General features: G+C 39.2%; 1 long non-coding RNA gene across 1 annotated transcript in view; it reads left to right on the forward strand.

Moving 5' to 3' along the window:
• The window catches only part of LOC113916685, a 202,134-nt gene that overhangs the window by 62,988 nt on the left and 117,424 nt on the right, over nt 1–21,722 (forward strand). Inside the window, exon 2 of the long non-coding RNA XR_003518002.2 lies at nt 10,202–10,264. This is a non-coding gene — a long non-coding RNA (uncharacterized LOC113916685). The remainder of the gene's footprint in view (nt 1–10,201; nt 10,265–21,722) is intronic.

Consider the following 21,722-nt stretch of genomic DNA (forward strand, 5'->3'; position numbering starts at 1 on the left):
GCCCCTATTAGGCTTCTTGAATTTCTGTGTAAATGGTAAAGCAGATAGTGTTCTTCCAAGTGTGGTCCAAGGGTGGTAACTCTAAATAGCTATTTGTTGCCAGTCCATGAGATAAGCGCAGAAATTGAGAATACGTGTTTAGAATCTTTATAGCAGTTTGACAGAGTAGTTTTGTTTCTGTTGAGTCTAATAATACAGATTTTGAATTTGTATTTTGATATCTTTTAAATTTAATTTTTCTAGTAATTCATTTTTTATACTTTACAAAAGCATCAGACCATGACAGATTATAAAATAAGATGGAATCCTTCAGCCCAGACAAGGAGAGCCCTACTGTAAAACATCATAGAGGTGTTGTTATTGAAACTTTGCACTATCTAACGTCTCAGGTTATTTCTTTTCCTGTTCAAAATATTGCTTATGGAACCCAAGTTTTAATTAGATTAAGATTTTATGATACTTCGGATTTCTATTTCAACACAAATAGACAGAGAATATCAATAGTGTACTGCGGGGATGACACCGGTGTTGGTGTCCTGGGGAATACCGCCCTTGTGAGGAAGTGGAGGAAATTCATAGAGCTTACAAGGTTGTAGGAAAGATAAGATATGCCCACCATTAACCACCATAGGAAACAGAGGGTGGCAAGTGCCAAAAGCAAGATATGGATAAAGTTATGGGAGATATCATATGAGAATTTACTTCCTGTTTGTAGAAGGAGAATGAAAAAAGGACAATGAAAATGGGATAAATGTAACCAGAGGCCACAGTCAGGAGGACTCCAGCCCCCTTAACAGTGAATGATGTCAACACTAAACCTAGTATGTATGAATATATGAAACATGTCACTGGACTGGCTACTTTCCATTTTAGAATATGAGGGTTGAGATGAATCACTTAGTTTAAATTTCATCTTTCCCAGAAGCAGAAAAAGTACAGACCAGGCAAGTGATTTGTCTAAAGTCCAGTGAGAAATGCATGTGAAGCCATCCAATGATAAAAATGTGCTATGTCTGCCTTACCAGTATTAAGTTCATGCCCACTGGACTGGAATAGGTTTTGTGAGGTTGATTGTAAGGTGACCATTTGTTTAAAGGATGATGTTTAAAAACAAGTAAATATTGCAGGATATTTGCAAGGCAGCATGATATGGTAGAAGGAACATGAAACTGTGTTCAAAGTCTGATCCACCAAGTTGTGATTTTAGACACATTAGTCCACCACTCTAAGCTCATTTTCTCATGTATAGAATGGGTATTATAATTAACATTGGCAAGAGAGATCAAAATACAAAATATATATTTAAGGAGATAGCATAGGACCCAGAGGGAAGGAAACCCTGAATGTACATTATTCCCTTTACCAAGCTCACCACCAAGATAGCAGAGCAGTCAGGCACAAAAAGCATCCAAGTCTCCACCTTCCCAATCGAACATTCTTTCCCTGGTACTGTGCTGCTTCTCTTCTCTGCTGAATTCCCCACTTCGCTGTCTGTGTTTGTGGCAGCACTGGGGCAGCATATTCTAAAGTTGTGATAATAGCCAGAGCCAGGCTAGGAGTTTAGGGAGCAGGACCACATACCTTCAGGAACTGGCTTATTTCTTACAAGCAAGATGTTTAAATGTCCAGTTTTTTTATCACCAGAAAATGAGGGTAGGGCTTTGTTAGCATGAATTCAGTGTTTCACCTGGTTGACCATCTGCCAATGAGTCCAGTCACCCACAAGGCATAAAAGTAGGACTTTTCCTGAAGCAAGAGAGCTGAAATGTCAGACCACTGTTTGGAAATATAAGGTGGGCTTTCAGCAGCCCCCCAAAAGCATTGCATTCATTGCATCCCTCATTTTGGTGCTAATTATAAAAATTGTCTGGGGGAAGTTTTGTTTGCTACTCACCTTGTAGTTAACAACATGCAGACATTTTTCACAGGTTCTATGGCAGGAGTGACCTGATAGAAACCTGGAGGCCTTAAAATGCCCATGGGGGGAAACAGAACACAGCTCACAATACTATGGAGAAAGCTTACACCCTCTTCACAGTCCCTATCCCAGGCAAGGGGTAGAGTCAGAAGAAGGAGGACCTAATGTTGTCACTGGCACATGATTTGCATTCCATGCATCAGAAGTAACCTTTCACTCAGTGCTGACCCCAGGACTCCTTGCCTTTCAGGGAGCCACCTTGCTTTTAGGAACGTGTGTTGATTAAGTGCCACAGCTGGGAACATTGTTGGGTTTTTCATGATGCTGTTTAATGTTCAAAGTCATCCTTTGAACCTTACATTGAACCCTTGAGGGTGAAACCTTGAGAAGGTTCGTTTATGTGACAGCTTCCTCTCATTCTCCTCACTATTGTTGGCAACACCATCTATTACCCTGGGAAGCCATTCCTACTCATGTAGGATATCCTGTTATGTGCCCAAATGCTGTCTTTATAATTTTGCACTGGCCACAAATAGAAGGGGAAGGAAATGGATATTTATTAACAGCTTACTTAGCATCAGATCCTCAACATACATTATCTCATTTAGTCTTCACAACAATAGTTTGAAGCAGAGATTTTTATTCTCATTTTACTTATAAAGGAATTAAGGTATAACACATTGGTGCAATTTGCCTAAGGTCACACAGCCAATAAATGACTGAGTCAGGAATAGATTCCATGTTTCAAACTCCAAAATTGATCTTTCTACTCCATCATGCTGTTCCCTAAGGATAATTCCTTTTTGGGTAGCAGCAAACATGAATAATTTGGGCTTCTCCTCATTTGACATATATTACATAAGTGTAAATAAGCATATACTTATATGTACTTATTACTGGTTAGGATCTGAAGATAAGGCAGTGAAATAAACAGATAGAGTTCCTGCCCATAAAGATTTGACAAATAAATATACATATATTCAGATATACAGATAGTTATACTCCAGGGTGAAAAGTAATATAATGGGGGAAATTTGAGGTCACAGGAGAGCACACAGAAGAGGCACTTAATTCAAGGTTAGGGAAAGCTTCAGGAAGAACTCGTGTCTTGGAAATTCTTAGGAATGTAGGAGATAAATGGAGATGGGTTTGCACAGAGGGATCAGTAAGTACAAAGATCTAGAGACAAGAGACAATACTGTGGATTGGGAGAAGTGAAAGTTGTTCTACATAAATCGTATGGGAAGAATTGTTTACCAGCACCTCGTGCCACAAGCCACTCCGGGCCCTTAACATACCAGGTGCTGGGGATACAAAAATGAATAATTCATGGCGTTCCTCTGTGGGGAATGTACAGTTAGAAATATTCAAGAGGCAGGGGATGCTAGAGTGGAAAGAGAAGCTACTTTATAAAGTTGGTGGGGACTGGAGATGAAGTAAGAGAAGACTTCAGAAAGACTCTGAAGCCTGAACAGTTTTAAAGATCAGGGTCAAGTTCAAGCAGGGATCCAGTAGGTAGGGAAGGCAGAAAAGTGCATTCCAGAGGACATGACATTTTCAGTGGGGGGTTGGATAGGATGCTTTTCTTAGAGATTTACAAAGAGCTCATTAGTCATCTCCCTTTCTGGATTTATTTGAATACATTCTTCACCAAGCCACAGGAGGATACAAGATGATATCAGGGTATTCTTACTAGAAGTTATAACTCCAGTCCATTGAATGTTCCTTGTTGACTGGAAATGTGTGCAAGAAGAAGCTTGAGGAAAATAAGCTTTTAAAGGAAATAAGTTGTCTGGCTCACCAGCACTGGACTTGCAGTCAATTATCACAAGATTCTAGACTTTGTAAAAATCAAGGATTTTGTCTACTTATCTTTTTTTTCCTGTGTTCCCAAACCTAGCATGGCATCTGGTTCACAGGAGGTGTTCAAAATATTGATTGAACAAGTGGAAGAGTAAGAGGTATTTTAACCATGCCGAGGTTGAGTTTTCTCATCTGGAAAACGTGGGCTGACACTGTATGGCTAAACACATATCTGAACTCAGCTGGAATTTGAATTATGTGCCACCACATACTCTGTGTTTCATTTTGGATACATGACCTCACTTCTAGTGAGCTTTGGGTGCTCATCTGGAAAGTGGAGTTGACATTAGCTCCTCACATGGATGGCGAAGGTGAAATGAAATAAGGCATATTAAGTGCCTTAGAATAAAGTAAGGCACACAGAAATTTCTTAGTAAATATTAACTAACATTATGACAATTGTTAAAAGGTGATTTTCAAAAAATGTGTAAAATCATGAGTCTCATACATATATAAAAATAAATCACTTTTAAAGATTCCATTTAATTCGTTAATTAGGGAACTAGTGAGGTGTTAAAACCCAGTTCAATGGAGATTCCAAACTGCAGACATGCTTCTCCATCAGGAATGTTAAAATGGATGTGCAAATGGAGGAAATATTAGTCTCCTCCTGGAGTGGGGGAGGAAAATCATTTGAACTTCCACAGGATATAACTGACAAAGTTTACATGTGTATGGACAAGAATCACTTTGCATTGCGATCAGCTACCTATAAGGTACAGAGTTGTAAAATACCTCCTATGGAAGCAGAATTAGGTAACTTGCAATAATGTGTTTTAGATATTGCATAGTTTTCCATCGAGGTAGAAATTATTTTTTAAAGATTTTACTTGTTTATTTAGAGAGAGAGAGAGAGCACGTTTGTGTACATGCACACAAGTGGGGGAAGGAACAGAGGGAGAGGGAGAGAGACTCTCAAGCAGACTCCACACTGAGCACGGAGCCTGATGCAGGGCTCGACCTCATGACACTAAGATCATGACCTGAGCTGAAATCAAGAGTCAGACACTTAACCAAGTGTCTGGTCAGGCACCCTGAAATTTTTTTAATATTATTACTATTTATCTGAGACTATTTTTAAAAAGATTTTACTTATTTATTTGTCAGAGAGAGAGAGAGAGCACAAGCAGGGGGAGAGGTAGAGGGAGATGCAGGTTCCCCGTTGAGCAAGGAGCCCGATGTGGGACCCTGGGATCATGACCTGAGTTGAAGGCAGACGCTTAACTGACTGAGCCACCCAGGCATCCCTTACCTGAGATTATTAACAGCAGTTATATGAAATAATATTACATATAATTTATGTAATGAGAAATGATTCTTCCTCATCTCTTCCTGCTTTTCAAACTGGCCCTTTTAGTATTTTTATACCATTATTCCTTTTTTCGGCATATTTTTAGAAGTTATTAATATATTTTATTTTCATATTGGTAATGGTTCAATATAACAAATTAATCAATACAGAAAGGCATAAAAACAAAATAAAATCATCAGTAATCTACCACCCTAAGATAACCATTGTTAATATAAAAATATCTAGATATAGATAGATAGATAGATGATATATGAAAAGCTGACAGATATAGGGTGCCACTTGATCTTATGGAAGCCAAGAAATATCTTAGTGCCTGATGTCCCTTCAACCAATCCCAACAGGCATTGCATCTCCTCTGAGAATCTGAGAGGAGATGTTAACTTAGAGGATGGGCTGGATAAACAGTAAGGGAAAAACTGTGAGCACAATCATATTCAATCCAGTGAGAGTTGTCCCTAAATTTGGATTGGTCTCCTTTGCAATGTATGTCAGTCTCCTTCTTAGATATGTCCTTCTTCAGGTAGCTCAAAAGCTCATCGAGGAAGAGGACAATATCTGATCCATCAGGCTCCATAATGAGCCTGATCAGAAGCTCCATAACTGCCTAATTGAAGGATCTTTCCTTTCTGTACCTGCAGCTCTTGGAAGGATACCCACCACCAACTGAATCCCTCAGACTAGGGGAAAAAATTCAACTTGGACTTTCCTATCCTCTGTACCACCTCCATCCTCCACTTCCATTTATTGGTGAAGTTTGGTGGATTTGACTACCCCACACCATCAATCCTTTCTCACCCTCCCACCCTCCTTCTTCCACTCCTGCTGCTCAGAGCCATCTTACTTCTCTCCGATTATAGCAACAACCCCAGGGGTCTCCAGGTTTGCAATCTTCAATTCATTCTTTACCATTGGCAAGGGTGATCATTTGAAAACTCAAATCTGACCATGTTTTTCTGAATAATCCTTTGCCTATAGATATAGTTCTCAAAGTTACATCAGAATCTCCTGAATAACTTGTCAAAAGATGGATTGCTGTGAGTCTCATAGTTTTTGATTCATTAGGTCTAGGGTATGGTCCAATAATTTGCATTGCTGAGTTCCTAGGTGATGTTGATCCTGCTGGTGTCGGGATACACTTTGAAAACCACTGGCTTGGGGTAATAAACCAAATTCCTCAATGAAAATTTTACTGAGGATATTCTAAGATTTATGCTATACTGAATATTATACTCTACTTTGCTAGATTCATCTTCTATTACTTCTACACTCTTTGCTCTCACCTCAGGCACATAGAACTTTCCTTTCAGCCACATCAAACCATATATCTCCATGTATGCCCTGTCCTTTACCAGTTCTGCTTGAAATGTAATGTTCTTCCTCATTCACTTTAATCTGTGAAAATTCTACTTATACTTAAAGGCCCAATATAAACAACCAAAACTTCCTCTTGAAAGAATCACAGCCCATTTCTGAATTACCCCTCTTCCTGAACACCCAGGTAGACTCAGAATCACAGGCAATTTTCCCTGTTTACATTTTATTCTGCCTCTTCCATAAAACCCTAAATTAGAGATGTTTATTTGTGTATCAGTGTACTTAGATTAATTATAAGTTTGTGGAGGCTTTCTTTTCTTTCCTCCCTCCCTTCCTCCCTCCCTCCCTGCCTCCCTTCCTTCCTTCCTCCTTCCTCCCTCCCTTCCTTCTTCCCTCCCTCCCTGCCTCCCTCCCTTCCTTCCTTCCTTCCTTTTTCATTCCTTCCTTCCTTCTTTCATTCCCTCCCTCCATCTCTTTTTCCCTTTCTTTCATTTTCTTTTAAAATCGGGAGAGTCTAGCAAATAACTGAATGAATGATTTCCATTAAATATTTATGGAATTTAGTTGAATTTATGGTTCACCTTAGTTTAAGGAATGAGCTATCAGATCAGCTCCTAATATTGTTCATTGCTGGACACATGTGCACTTGGGGAAAAATTAGGTAAATAGTTGGGTGATCATTCATCTGCAAAAATAGATTTACAAGGGAACATTTTTTATTCTGGGCAGGCAGTCATAACCAGTGCTGGTTTTATAGGAACAATACATATAAAAAAGAAATCACGAGAGCAAACTGGCTCCTTCATATCTACATTTAGGTAGGGGGCAAAGGTAAATACAAGTATTACTATTATTAGTAATATGTTCATATATGAACACATTTCATTGTCCAGGTTTTGATATATGCCAAGCACTGTTATAAAAATAAAGTAGAAGCCATTTCATCTAAAACAATCAGGATTTTTCCAGCATAATCAAAAAAGAGTCATTTTTGCAAAAACATTCCATAGTCATCAATTTTCTTAAGGGTTTCTCTGAATTCCTTGAGATTAAAATCAATCACTTTTAAATCTCCTATGGTGTCATGATCATATTAACTTTTCTCTTCTTCAGTTGTTAACGTATCTGATCCAGATCTTTGTTTGCAAATGTCTTTGAATATGATTCAAGCAAGTCACTTTCCTGAACCTTTTGTAATATTCATAATTTCACTTGAGAATTGATTTATACCATTCAGTTGAAGCCTTCTTAGGCAACGCATAAAAATAAAAATGTATCTTTTTTCCCCTTTTGTAGCACTTTATTTTATTTTTTTAATAAATATTTTTATTTAAATGCAATTAATTAACATATAATGTAATATTGGTTTCAGAGATACAGGTCTGTGATTCATCAGTCTTATATAATACACAGTGCTAATTCCATCACCTGCCCTCCTTAATGTCCATCATCCAGTTACCCCATCCCTCTACCCCTCTCCCATCCAGCAACCCTCAGTTTGTTTCCTATGAATAAGAGTCTCTTACGGTTTGTCTCCCTTTCTGGTTTTGTCTTGTTTCATTTTTTCCTCTCTTCCCCTATGATCCTGTTTTGATTCTTAAATTCCATATATCAGTGAGATCATATGATAATTGTCTTTCTCTGATTGAATTATTTCACTCAGTATAATACCCTCTAGTTCCATCCATGTCATTGCAAATGGCCAGATTTCATTTTTTGATGGCAGTGTAATATTCCATTGTGTGTGTGTGTGTGTGTGTGTGTGTGTGTGTGTGTGTGTGTGTATACCACATCTTTATCCATTCATCTGTCAATGGATATCTGGGCTCTTTCCACAGTTTGGCTATTGTGGACATTGCTGCTATAAACATTGGGTGCAGGTGCCCCTTCAGATCACTACACTTGTATCTTTGGGGTAAATACCCAGTAGTGCAATTGCTGGATCGTATGGTAGCTCTATTTTCAACTTTTTGAGGAACCTCCATACTGTTTTCCAGAGTGGTTGCACCAGCTTTTATTCTCATCAATAGTGTAGGAGGGTTCCCCTTTCTCCACATCCTTGCCAACTTCTGTCATTTCCTGACTTGTTAATTTTAGCCATTCTGACTGGTGTGAGGTGGTTCTCATTGAGGTTTTGATTTGGATTTCCCTGATGCTGAGTGATGTGAAACATTTTCTCATGTGTCTGTTGGCCATTTGGATGTCTTCTTTGGAAAAATGTCTGTTCATGTCTTCTGCTCATTCCTTGATTGGATTATTTGTTCTTTGGGTGTTGAGTTTGATAAGTTCTTTATAGATTTTGGATACTAGCCCTTTATCAGATATGTCATTTGCAAATATCTTCTCCCATTCTGTTGGTTGGCTTTTGGTTTTGTCAACTGTTTCCTGTGCTGTGCAAAAGCTTTTTATCTTGATGAAGTCCCAATAGTTCATTTTTGCCCTAGCTTCCCTTGCCTTTGGCGATGTTTCTAGGAAGAAGTTGCTGTGGCTGAGGTCAAAGAGGTTGCTGCCTGTGTTCTCCTCTATGATTTTGAGGGATTCCTCTCTCACATTTAGGCCTTTCATCCATTTTGAGTCTATTTTTGTGTGTGGCATAAGGAAATGGTTCAGTTTCATTCTTCTGCATGTGGCTGTCCAATTTTCAAAATAAAAATATATCTCAATAATTAACTTCAAACATATGGATTAACCTTTTCTAAGTTTTTTGATGAAGAGCTAAGGCCTTGCATTCAGATATGAGGAATATGAATTGCAATCTGAAGGTAAAACCCCTCTAGATTTTTGTTTTCCCCATTCTTTTACCCTGGTACTTAAGGCACATACCACTTTGGTGAGGCTTGCCTTTGCCACTCTTCCAAAACATTAACTTAATGATAAAGACGTAAAACCCTTTTTCTTTACAAAATCATGTTTGATGTATTTATGTAGCACTTTATGAATCATTAATTCCATTAGAATAAAAAGGTTTGGGAGTCAACACAGCTGATTCTTGGCACATATAAAATTTAACTGCTAAGAAAGAAGTGTCCAGGATTACCTGAAATTGGCCTACTAGAAGCCAACATCAGAGTATCATGGAACTCAATCAGAATGATTTGGAGAGAGAAGTGATACTGGAAGTCAATTAAGAAGTCAGTAGAGGCTCCTGGATGGCTCAGTTGATTTAAGTATCCAACTCTTTTTTTTTTTTTTAAAGATTTTATTTATTTTTTGACAGAGAGAGAGAGAGAACACAAGCAGGGTGAGTGGGAGAGGGAGAAGCAGGCCCCTCCACGGAGCAGGGAGCCCTATGTGGGGCTTGATCCCAGGACCCTGGGATCATGACCCGACCCAAAGGCAGACGCCTAACAACTGAGCTGCCCAGGTGCCCCAGTATCCAACTCTTGATCTGGGCTCAGGTCTCAATTTCAGTGTCCTGACTTCAAGCCCTGGGTTGGTCTCCATGCTGAGTGTGGAGCCTACTTTAATAATAATAATAATAATAATAATAATAATAATAATATGAAAAGAACTGCTATTGTAATTTACACATAAACCTCACAAGAAATCCTAGGAAACTGGTACTACCCTTTGTAAGGGATTCCATTTTCTCTTTTCCAGTGTTTCTGAGCCGGCCCATTAAATAAGGACATCTCTCTTCTTGGAAATATTAGAAGCACTCTAAATCCTGGTATTTCTCTTCCCCACCCATGCTTCTCCAAGGGATATAGAATGCATAATCGGATTGGCTTGGAGTGATTGGCAAAGGAGTCCCCAAAACATGGCACCCACCTCTCTTCTCCATTCCCTCCTAGATTCAGCCAGCTCCGAGGATGCACACATTCTCCTAGACTGGGCAGTGTGAGTTTCTTTCCAAGGTAAGAGAGGCCAGCTGTTGACTCATGGCTTTGCCAGTCTTGAGTTCATTCACATCTGAATGAAGTAGATGGGGACCTCTTTGGCTTGGAGCCTAAGCAGGGGTGTCTTCATCCTGGACTCACAACAAGTCAATGTTTCATACAGTTGGTCTGGAGAACTTGGAGGGAAGAGAGTGTGTAAAATATCAAACTTGTTATTCTTATTTTATCCACCATTTTATCATAACTTAGGTATATGACTTTAACCATGAAAAATCCCAAAGAGGTAGGTGTGGCTATTATCCTAGTTTTATAGATGAATTTGAAAATGGCAGAGGTGAGAAGGCTAGTTGAGTTTCTTATAACTAGTAGGAAGGAGGGCTGATTTTTAATCGATTATTCATTTATTCAACACTGGTATTAGACATTATGCATGCAGGTGATATGTGAACAAAATAGTTATAGCGCCTACTTACATGGAGTTTATAGCTTAGAGAATAAGATAAATGTTAAGTAATCACATAATTGATTATATAATTACAAGCTGTAATAATGTCTTTAATGTCCATTCTCTTAACTGTTATACTGTCTTGCTTTGACCTAGAGATTTGCTAGAGCTGGGATTCACATTATTCTTTTGTCTTTTATTCTTTTATTGAAGCATTCTGTCATTCCTTATTTGATTGCTTTATTTTGACCAACTAATACAGAAACTCCTAAAAACCACCAACTTGGCAAGATCATGAGGGTACTGGAAGCCTCTCTGCCACCACTAGTCCCTAGTCTACTACCTGTATTGACCTTTAACAGGGACAGAATAGTTCCTAACATCTAGATCAAGAAGACAAACCCCCCCAACAGAAAATGTTAATTGTAGAAAGAATTTAGAGACCATCTAGTGAAGCCCCTTTGTATTACAGAAGAGAAAGCCCCTAGGGCTCAAGTAGATTAAGACATCTATTGGAAGGTTACCCAGGTTATGTTTACAGGCTCCCAGTCCAGAGAACTGCTTGCTATACCTTTTAAAATGTTAGCTCAAGTTGTCTACATGTTGAAATTAGCTGAAATCAGATCTATATTCAAGAAGAGGTCATGGTAAAGCAGACTTCTGTGCTCTTTCATTGACAGAAGAAGATAAGGTGTGGGATTAAGGAGGGGGGGAGTGGACATTGGAATAAATTCCCTGGTCTGGAACTCTCAAGTGAAGACTATGATTATTTCACCATCTCCTCTCCAGTTTCTGAAATATACAGAGTGACTCTGTGTAACTGGGGTTGTTACTTGAATACACTTCTTCATGTGCTTAGCCTCTTCATTTGTGATACGGGGTGAGGATAGCACAGAGCCCACACGGTCAGGAGATTTTAATTGGGTAATGTACATAAAGGATTTAGCATAGTGCCAGGCACATATAACACACTCAACAGATGTAAAATTTTGTGATTGTGTTGTTGTTGTTGCTCTTGTTCTTTTGTTACATTAGCATATACTGTTTCAAGTAAATTATTTAAAATTTTAATGCTAGAATCGGAGGGTAATGAAGGAGGAAACAGGGTATATAGTTAAGCAAAAAGCTTCTGATGTAATTCAATTTTATTCTATTTCCAACCTGGTTGGAAACCAATGGTGTGCAAGTTTGTTGTCTTTTCCTATCTATTTTCATGCCTCACCTGTGCTTTATGCAGAGTACATGTTTAAGAGGCACTTTACACAACAGTTTCCATAATTTGGCAAAGGAGTCAAGATTAATTAGTGGAAGAGTGTTGTCTAGACTTCAAGTCTCTTCAGCTCTAATCTGCTTCTTCTTGCTTGACAGTGGAACCAACCAAAACACTGTCTTCATTTCAGCCCCCAACTGAAACTTTTCAGTTTAGAGCAAACTTTCCTTCCAGCCCCATTCAGATGATCAGCCCACCCTCCCCAACCCCACCTCATTTCCATTTCCATTTCCATGTTTCTGACTTCAGGCCCTGCTACTAGATGAAGGCAAAATGTTTTCCCTTCCAATTACCTCAGTGGAAATCTCACATGTTTGATATTGTAGCAGACAATGTTTCATTATGCTTTTGATTTGAACAGAGAAATCGCTGTTCCTGAAGGCGGCCAAGGCACACTCTGAGAGGTAGAGTTACTGAGTTAGAGCCCAGAAAGGGAGACCATGAGGGAGGCTAGATTCCATTGAGAAAATGCACAGGCAAGTGTGGCTACACAGGAATGCTTCAGAAAGGATTTTATGATCAGTATCAATAGATGTGTGTGTTTTATGAATAAGAATAAGTGTATTCATGTTCCTAAAGTACTTCAAAATCTCTGGCTGAAAGGTGCTCCTAATATTTACTCTCATGGCTCCCCCTGACTTAATATGCCATTTTACATGCAGGAAATGGTGTGTCAGAGTTTCCCCAGGCCCTCACACACCAGTGGGAAGTTGTATCTTAATTGTTTAAGGCTCTGAAACTGTTTTGTACTATTTCTGCAGCAACGGAGCCTAAAGCCAATGGTCAAAAAGTATTTCCAGATCCTCCCCGTCTAAAATATACAGACAGGGCACCTGGGTGGCTCAGATGGTTAAGCGTCTGCCTTCGGCTCAGGTCATGATCCCAGGGTCCTGGGATCGAGTCCCGCATCGGGCTCCCTGCTCCTTGGGAGCCTGCTTCTCCCTCTGCTTCTCTCTCTCTCTCTGTCTCTCATGAATAAATAAATAAATCTTAAAAAATAAAATAAAATAAAATAAAATATACAGACAGTTGTCAATTACAAAACAAATGAAATACCGTTTCTTTTGGCAGGTAGGGAGTTCAAAGAGATAAACAGGCAAAAGGGTAGAAGAACATTCCAGGTGGAGGGGTCCAATGATGGAATGGGCTAAGACAAAAGGTACAGTGGTTAGAACATCAACTGCAGGCAGCAGATGGCTGAAAACAAAGTTGGAGACATAGGGATTTATTCAAAGTGCCTTTCTTATATGTTGGGTTAAATCCCAGTGGATCCAAGAGTGGCTTGATGTACATTTTGCACTTGTATTATGTACATTTACAATTTAAATTTTCTTCCAGGTTTTTCTTTTATGAAACTGGGACATCTATTTCTATCTTCATCCTTCCAGTACTCTACAAATAGTTCCAGTATATCTCAGAGCTCGAATTCGTTATTGTTACCATTAAAAATGGCACAAATGAACAGCATGACCCTAACTGCATTATGTCATTTAATCCTCATGATAGCGCTGGCAACAAGGCATTATTGGCTTTATTATTTCTACTGTATGGATGAAGACCCTGAGGCATGTGGATTTTAAATGACACAGGTGGTGGTATGATAGCATTTTTTCTTGTGATATTCCTAATTATGACCATTATATTTCTTTATCCCCTAGTCTCTCTTTCCAGAGCAACCCCCCCCACTCTTGTCTGTGTTTACTAATTTGTATTACATTCTAGTCTCAGCTTCAACTTATACTAAAATACCCACCTTACTTTGCCTCCTTCTAGATTTTTTTAAAACCTAAGTGGCAAACCAACCCGATCTTCTAGAATGAGATCAAATTATGAATTTTTTAAGTCAAAATTGTGAGGCATTATCATTCATTTCATGTGATATGTTTCAGCCTGGCTTGTCCAGGTAATTTTGTTAGCCTGATGCTGTCCTCTAGCATGCTAATGATTTCCTCCAGCTTTGTGATCCTCTTGAATTTAAAACCATGAGTTAGCAAGGGCCTAAAGGAATGAGAAGCAGAGTTTTTCCAGGAGACAGTGAGGTAATGTACTTCCTAGTCCTTGAGCTGTAGGAGGATATTATGCCAAAGCTAGGTACTTGGGGGCATAGTTGTCTAAAAAATGTAGGCAAAATGAACACCACATCTCACACTTTTGCCAAACTTTAGTTTTGCCAACCTCTGGAAAACCCTGCCTGCCTTCATTCTGGAGAGAGCCAGACTGCATTTCTGAGCAAAATGCAGAATCCTTTGACTTCGTACTCAGGACTACGCACTGACCCTGTACACCAACCATTTTGCTTTTGGAGTAAGTAATTACCTCTTCATGGTCTCCAGCAGGTATGAATTTAAGACTTCTTTATTCCCACGCAGGGCATTGTACTGGGTGCTGGGAATACAGCAAGGACAAGGGCAGACCTTTTGCCTGCCTTCAGAGAAGTTACTATCTGATGGAAATGCAACAGAAAACCAGAACGATAGAAGTTCTAAGAGGAACTGTTTGGTCAATGTTGTCAGAAGTTCTTCTCTTACCCCTTTCTCTGACTGCTTCTATTTCTCTCCTTTTAACTTATCTTGGCAAACAGATTTTCTGAGTTGTCTTTCCATGCAAAAGTACAGTGTGAGCCTAAGAGGTAATTTTATTATCTTGTTTTAGATTCTCTTTATACTAAAGTAAATGATGAGCTTGCTATATTTGAAGTTTGGAAAGTTTCGGGGTGAGAGGTAATTAACTAATTCTTTCAACCCTTGTCTCCCCTTAAATAGGGCAGATTTACCCATCTCGAAAGCAATTTCAGTTGTCAAAACATTGGCCTTCTTCATGGTTTTTGGATCTTGACAACCATCAAAATTTGGCAAGCAGCCCCTACCTGCCTGGCAGGAAGTTATATTTAGTACTGTGTGAAACTTTATTTTCCAGTTTCAGACATACTCAACCCCTGCTGTTGAGTTCCAACACTCACACTTCCAAATAAAGAGAGTTTCTGGAATTCTTCTATGGCTGGTAGATGCTTTGACCAAGGTTCTCACCAAATCCAGAATAACCTGACACCAGTGAGGCCCTCACTGTAGTCTATTGTTGCATGGCCAAATTAAACAGGGCAGTTCTTTGTCATTACTTTGCTTGTTTGTCAGTCTAGCTGATGTGCAAAGGGAGCCTTCTGCCATTGAAAATCATACAATCAAATTAAAAAAAAGACTTTAATTTTGAGGTGAGACTCAGCCTGTGTTTACTCACTTGTATCCCTATAACCTGCAAAATGGTGCCTCAAAATTATATTTGAAAATCTGAGGTTGTCCTGGCATTCAATCACATTCAGTTCAATCATATTGCTAGATTTGGATAAGAATCCATAATTTGTCCCCAGTCTTTCTTTTCTTGTAGATGTGCTTTGTTGCTGAACATTCTTGAGTAGCAGTATGGTGTAGTCTGGGATACCGCAGTGCACTAGCTAAGCCCCAGCTCCTTTTTCTCCTCTCCCAATCCATCCCCTTCTCTTAACAGCTGTGTGACCTTGGAAAAAGTAATCAATGTTTTTGACCCTTTGATTCCTCATTTGCAGTTTTAGGATAACAAATTATCAGCCACATCTGTCTCTAAAGGATGATGTGAGGAATGAATAAGATTGTGGATAATTTTTCTAGTAGATGCACTTAACGCATACCAGGAGTAGAGAAGGTATTCAGTAGTTGAATAGTTGCATGGATAAATAGTTGAATGAATGATAGGGACATATAAAGGGAAACTTTTTATACACTATAAAGTAGGCCACAGCAGTAGTGCTCACTTAAAGAAAGCTAAAGGCCTTGGCAAAGTTTTTTTATATTCATAGTGATTTTACATGAAGAGGATTCTGTGAGCCTAAGAGGTAATTTTATTATCTTGGCTTAGATTTTATTTATACTAAAGTAAATGGCTTTACTGAGTGAAGCATTTCCTGGGACTGGACTTCTTGTTAGAATATACTTCATCTAAACATGATCAAGCCCGCCAATGATAGTATAACCCACTATTGAGTGGGATTTTGCCTGTTGCTCCAAAATTATGATTAGAATGCAAAGCTGTAAAAAACCATTAGGTACCCAAAATATCTGTATATAGCCACAAATAATCACAGAAAGAAAACTTCCTTGGGGGCTCCTTAAGAGGCACTTGTGCAGTTCTGCTTTTTCCCACCACCACCCCAGGCCCCCATGTACTTGCCAATATCAATTTTTACACTAATATCAATTAAAGTAAAAAAGCCACCTTGAGTGAGGGGTAGAGGAGAAATTTATCAGTCATGAGTTGTTGGACTAGTAGAATGTACAGGAAGGCCTTCTTATACTTTTCTAAAGCCAAGAGAAGGAAGTAACTCCATGAGAACCACTCACAGGTATTCAGTTTCTGCTTAGGCAGCTTGTTCTGCACTGGAGTTTACCATACATACAGGTTAGAAGAACCGGGAGAGGGACAAGGGGGTAGAGAAAGCATCCTCTGCCCTCACCAGTTGGTGAGGATGTATGAATTCCCACAGGTCGAATAGGAACCAAGGAGAGAGTCCTTTGAGAACAAAGAAGCAGCTAGGATGGTGGGCTGGGGCGGGAGGCCCACAGCATCAGAAGCTGTAAGATGTATAGCCACTGGGGGAACCTGAGGGATTTAAGGGATCAACTGGTGTATCTCACTTTAGGCAACTGTCAAAGGCCTCGCAAGGCCTACAGAAGAGCTCACATAGGCCTGCAGAAAAGCCAGCTTTGGATCTTGCAAAGAGGCAGAGGCACCAACAGTTAAGGGATATTTACATCCTTCTCCCTCTCCTCCAAGACCCAGTAAGGGCCCTCCAGGCCAAACCAAAGAAAGGAAAGAGATAAAGCTGAAAATAGCTTTTAGTCCTTTCAAAGGAGAATTTAAATCTGTTGGAACTTCCCAATATAAGGTAAATTCTTTGGTATTTATAAACAAGGGGAAGCTATAGCAAGGGACTGCCTCAGAAAGAATTCTTAGTCCCTGGGAGCCTGTAAATCGATGATGCAGAATCAGGTTGTGGGATGTTGCAAAGGTAAATGACTCGGTTATCCCAGATGGTCAGTGATGGATCCTTCTCTCCCCCGGTGCCATGTTTTCCGTCACTCTGCCTAGACTATAAGATGGTAGGAGCTTAGTCCTTACCCAGTCACTGCCCATTTCTCCACAATACACTCGCTATATGTTCATCCAGTTTCACATTTAATATAATTCAAGGAGAATCAGGATACCTGAGCAATACCATCCCATACTGGAATAATTAAAGTTCTAGGAATCATCCTTATCTTTCTTTTTTTTTTAAATTTTTTATTGTTATGTTAATCACCATACATTACATCATTAGTTTTTGATGTAGTGTTCCATGATTCATTGTTTGTGTATAACACCCAGTGCTCCGTGCAGAGCATGCCCTCTTTAATACCCATCACCAGGCTAACCCATCCTCCCAACCCCCTCCCCTCTAGAACCCTCAGTTTGTTTCTCAGAGTCCATCGTCTCTCATGGTTCGTCTCCCCCTCCGATATCCCCCCCTTCATTCTTCCCCTCCTGCTATCTTCTTCTTCTTCTTTTTTTCTTAACATATATTGCATTATTTGTTTCAGGGGTACAGATCTGTGATTCAACAGTCTTGCACAATTCACAGCGCTCACCATAGCACATACCCTCCCCAAAGTCTATCACCCAGCCACCCCCTCCCTCCCACCCCCCCAAGCAACCCTCAGTTTCCTGAGATTAAGAATTCCTCATATCAGTGAGGTCATATGATACATGTCTTTCTCTGATTGACTTATTTCGCTCAGCATAACACCCTCTAGTTCCATCCATGTCGTTGCAAATGGCAAGATCTCATTCTTTTTGATGGCTGCATAATATTCCATTGTGTATATATACCACCTCTTCTTTATCCATTCATCTGTCGATGGACATCTTGGTTCTTTCCACAGTTTGGCTATTGTGGACATTGCTGCTATAAACATCAGGGTGCATGTACCCCTTCGGATCCCTACATTTGTATCTTTGGGGTAAATACCCAGTAGTGCAATTGCTGGGTCGTATGGTAGCTCTATTTTCAGCTTTTTGAGGAACCTCCATACTGTTTTCCAGAGGGGTTGCACCAGCTTGCATTCCCACCAACAGTGTAGGAGGGTTCCCCTTTCTCCACATCCCCGCCAACATCTGTCGTTTCCTGACTTGTTAATTTTAGCCATTCTGACTGGTGTGAGGTGGTATCTCATTGAGGTTTCGATTTGGATTTCCCTGATGCTGAGCGATGTTGAGCACTTTTTCATGTGTCTGTTGGCCATTTGGAAGTCTTCTTTGGAAAAATGTCTGTTCGTGTCTTCTGCCCATTTCTTGACTGGATTATTTGTTCTTTGGGTGTTGAGTTTGACAAGTTCTTTATAGATTTTGGATACTAGCCCTTTATCTGATATGTCATTTGCAAATATCTTCTCCCATTCTGTCGTTGTCTTTTGGTTTTGTGGACTGTTTCTTTTGCTGTGCAAAAGCTTTTTACCTTGATGAAGTCCCAATAGTTCATTTTTGCCCTTGCTTCCCTTGCCTTTGGCGATATTTCTAGGAAGAAGTTGCTGCAGCTGAGGTCGAAGAGGTTGCTGCCTGTGTTCTCCTTTAGGATTTTGATGGACTCCTGTCTCACACTGAGGTCTTTCAACCATTTGGAGTCTATTTTTGTGTGTGGTGGAAGGAAATGGTCCAGTTTCATTCTTCTGCATGTGGCTGTCCAATTTTCCCAACACCCTTTGTTGAAGAGACTGTCTTTTTTCCATTGGACATTCTTTCCTGCTTTGTCAAAGATTAGTTGACCATAGAGTTGAGGGTCCTAAAATTTGTATGGAACCAGAAAAGACCCCAAATAGCCAGAGGAATGTTGAAAAAGAAACTTTAGCAAAGCTGGCAGCATCACAATTCCGGACTTCCAGCTCTACTACAAAGCTGTCATCATCAAGACAGTATGGTACTGGCACAAAAACAGACACATAGATCAGTGGAAAGAATAGAGAGCCCAGAAATGGATCATCCTTATCTTTCCATGAAAACTGTCTCCCTTGTTTTTGCACTCTTACACACTTCTTTTGAATTCTGCATATTGCCGGGCTAAACTGACTAAAAGCAACTATTGTCAGAGGCCTGTCTTAAATGGAGAAATCTAAAGGTATCCAGGTAGAAGTTATAAAATTGGAAAAGAATGTCAATAACCTTAAAATTTTCAGACATTTTATCCTTGGACTGACACTTTCTACAGGAATTTTTTTTTTAAAGATTTTATTTATCTATTTGCCAGAGAGAGAGAGAGAGAGAGAGAGAGAGAGAGAGGGAGGGAGAGTACAAGCAGGGGGAGTGGCAGGCAGAGGGAGAAGCAGGCTCCCTGCTAAGCAAGGAGCCCGATGTAGAACTCGATCCCAGGATCCTGAGATCATGACCTGAGCCGAAGGCAGACGCTTAACCATCTGAGCCACACAGGCACCCCTCTCTCTACAGGAATGTTAAAATGTTGTTTCTCCAGGTTGGAGGACAGTGACTTTGAAGTTGTTGAGCTATGTCAAATCTTGTGGGTGCAATTTTTTAAAATCAGAAGCTGGCATGTTTTCTCTGTAAAGAGTCAGTTATAAAGAGTTTGGGCTTTGTGGGCCATAGAGTTTCTATTACAACTACTCAACTCTGCCATGTTAGTAAAAAAGTAGCCATAAATAGTACATAAATGAATTAGTAGAGCTGTGTTCTAATAAAACTTTATTTGCAAAAGCAGGTGGGAGGTTGGGTTTGACCCATAGGCTATAGTTTGCTGGCCCTCGTACTAGAGAATCTTGCTGCTGGAATGATTAAAGGAAATGTCTTTGGATTTTATCACTTTATAAAAAAAATTCATGCTTGTTCTTAAACATTGCAATACAGAAAAACATAAAGAAAAATTACTAGCATCCTCAGATAATCACTACTAAATCAGTATGTTTTCTTTCAGCTTTTAATAAGTTGTTTTATATACTGTGAACCTACTATTTAAATAATTTTTTACCCTGCTTCTTTTTTTAATTTATTTTTATTTTATTATGTTATGTTAGTCACCATACATCATTAGTTTTTGATGCAGTGATCCACAATTCACTGTTTTTGTATAACTGCTTCTATCCTTAACATGGCATTGTAAGCTTCTAATATGTTATTTTATACTCTTTATTGGCATCATTTTTAATAGCTATATAATATTTCATTGAGTAAATGTGCCAATGTAGAAGCTCCATAAGCAACCATTCTTTCTCTGTTAACTATTTAAGTTGTTTCTCATTGCTCGCTATTTGGAAAAAAATTCTACAGGGAAGCATATTTATATATATTTCCCTTTGTATTTTAAGTTATTTCCATAGGTTAGACTTTAAGAAACGGAATTACTGAATGGAGTTTTTGAATGCTTCAAGGCTCTTATTACACACTGCTAAATGACTTCCTAAGGGGTCATTGCCATCTACATTCCCAGCAGTAATGTATGACCACTTATTTTAATGAATCCTTAGCATGCTAGGGCTTAGCATTAAAAAGAAAAAGAGATCTATGCTGTCTTATATAAAAAGTGGTACCATTGTTTTAATTTATATTTTTTGTTGGACATTTTTCTATGTTTATTATCCATTTATTATTTTCCTTTTTGTGACTTGTATATTCATGGCAAGACCATTTTCCAGCACGATGATTAATCTTAGGTACAAACCTAAAGCGTGAGAAGTTTTCCTAATAAGAGCCATGAATTACTGAATGCTTACCATGTGCCAGACAATTATATATAATTGCGTGTGTAAGTGTAATACTATTTAAGCCACACAGTGACATTATACAGCTGCTATTTGAACCTTTTAACATAGGCTGATAGCCCATATGAGTGGACCATAAAACACAATTCAGAGAATGGATTTAGTTTGTATTTGTCTTGCACATATCTCTGTTCACTCCTTAATAACACTGCATTTACGGAGCATTTAGATCTTGGAATTTAAGCACTTAGATCCTGCAAAATATTTTACATGTATTATCTCAATTTCATCTTATGATAACTCCATACTGTGGGTATTATTCTTCCATTTACTAATAAGGAGCCAAGGTTCTGGGAAATGGAATACTTTTTCTCTGTCAGGGTGACTTGTAAGTTGTATAGGTGGGAACCCAGGTGTGCCTATCTGCAAAGCCCATTATTCAGGTATGTGCTGCTGTGAGTGCCCTTCTTTTTCCCCCAGTTCCCCGGGTTTTCATTACCCTTCCTAATCTAGTTCTTATAACTTTGGGGATTCTGGTGGATCCCTCTATGGGCTTCTTGGGCTTCTGCTTCTTAATGGTTCCTTTTTGCTCTCCCCTCTAGTTTTGCCACAAATATGCCACACACACACACACACACACACACACACACAGACACACACACACACAGACACACACACAAGTTCAGATGACAGACACTTTGTTCCAGAATGCATTCCAGGATAGGAGAGACAGGGTCTCAAATGACAAGTCCTTTCTATGTGGAATTTAGTTTTTAACGTTGTAATGTTTGAGTTGGTTCACAGAGGGAGTTCTAGATGTTTTAAACTTCTTCGTTAAACACCACCTTCCTATAGGTATGCAATATTCTTTCTTCCAATTTACATAAGTAAAGTGGACCTAGATTTTAACTTTAGCATCACTAGGGCTTTTTGTTAAAAGAAAAAAAAAATCTGTGTTGAATTAGGTTAAAAAATGGTATCATTGTTTTAATT

This window comes from Zalophus californianus, chromosome 4 (assembly GCF_009762305.2).
Source record: "Zalophus californianus isolate mZalCal1 chromosome 4, mZalCal1.pri.v2, whole genome shotgun sequence".
Lineage (NCBI taxonomy): Eukaryota > Metazoa > Chordata > Mammalia > Carnivora > Otariidae > Zalophus > Zalophus californianus.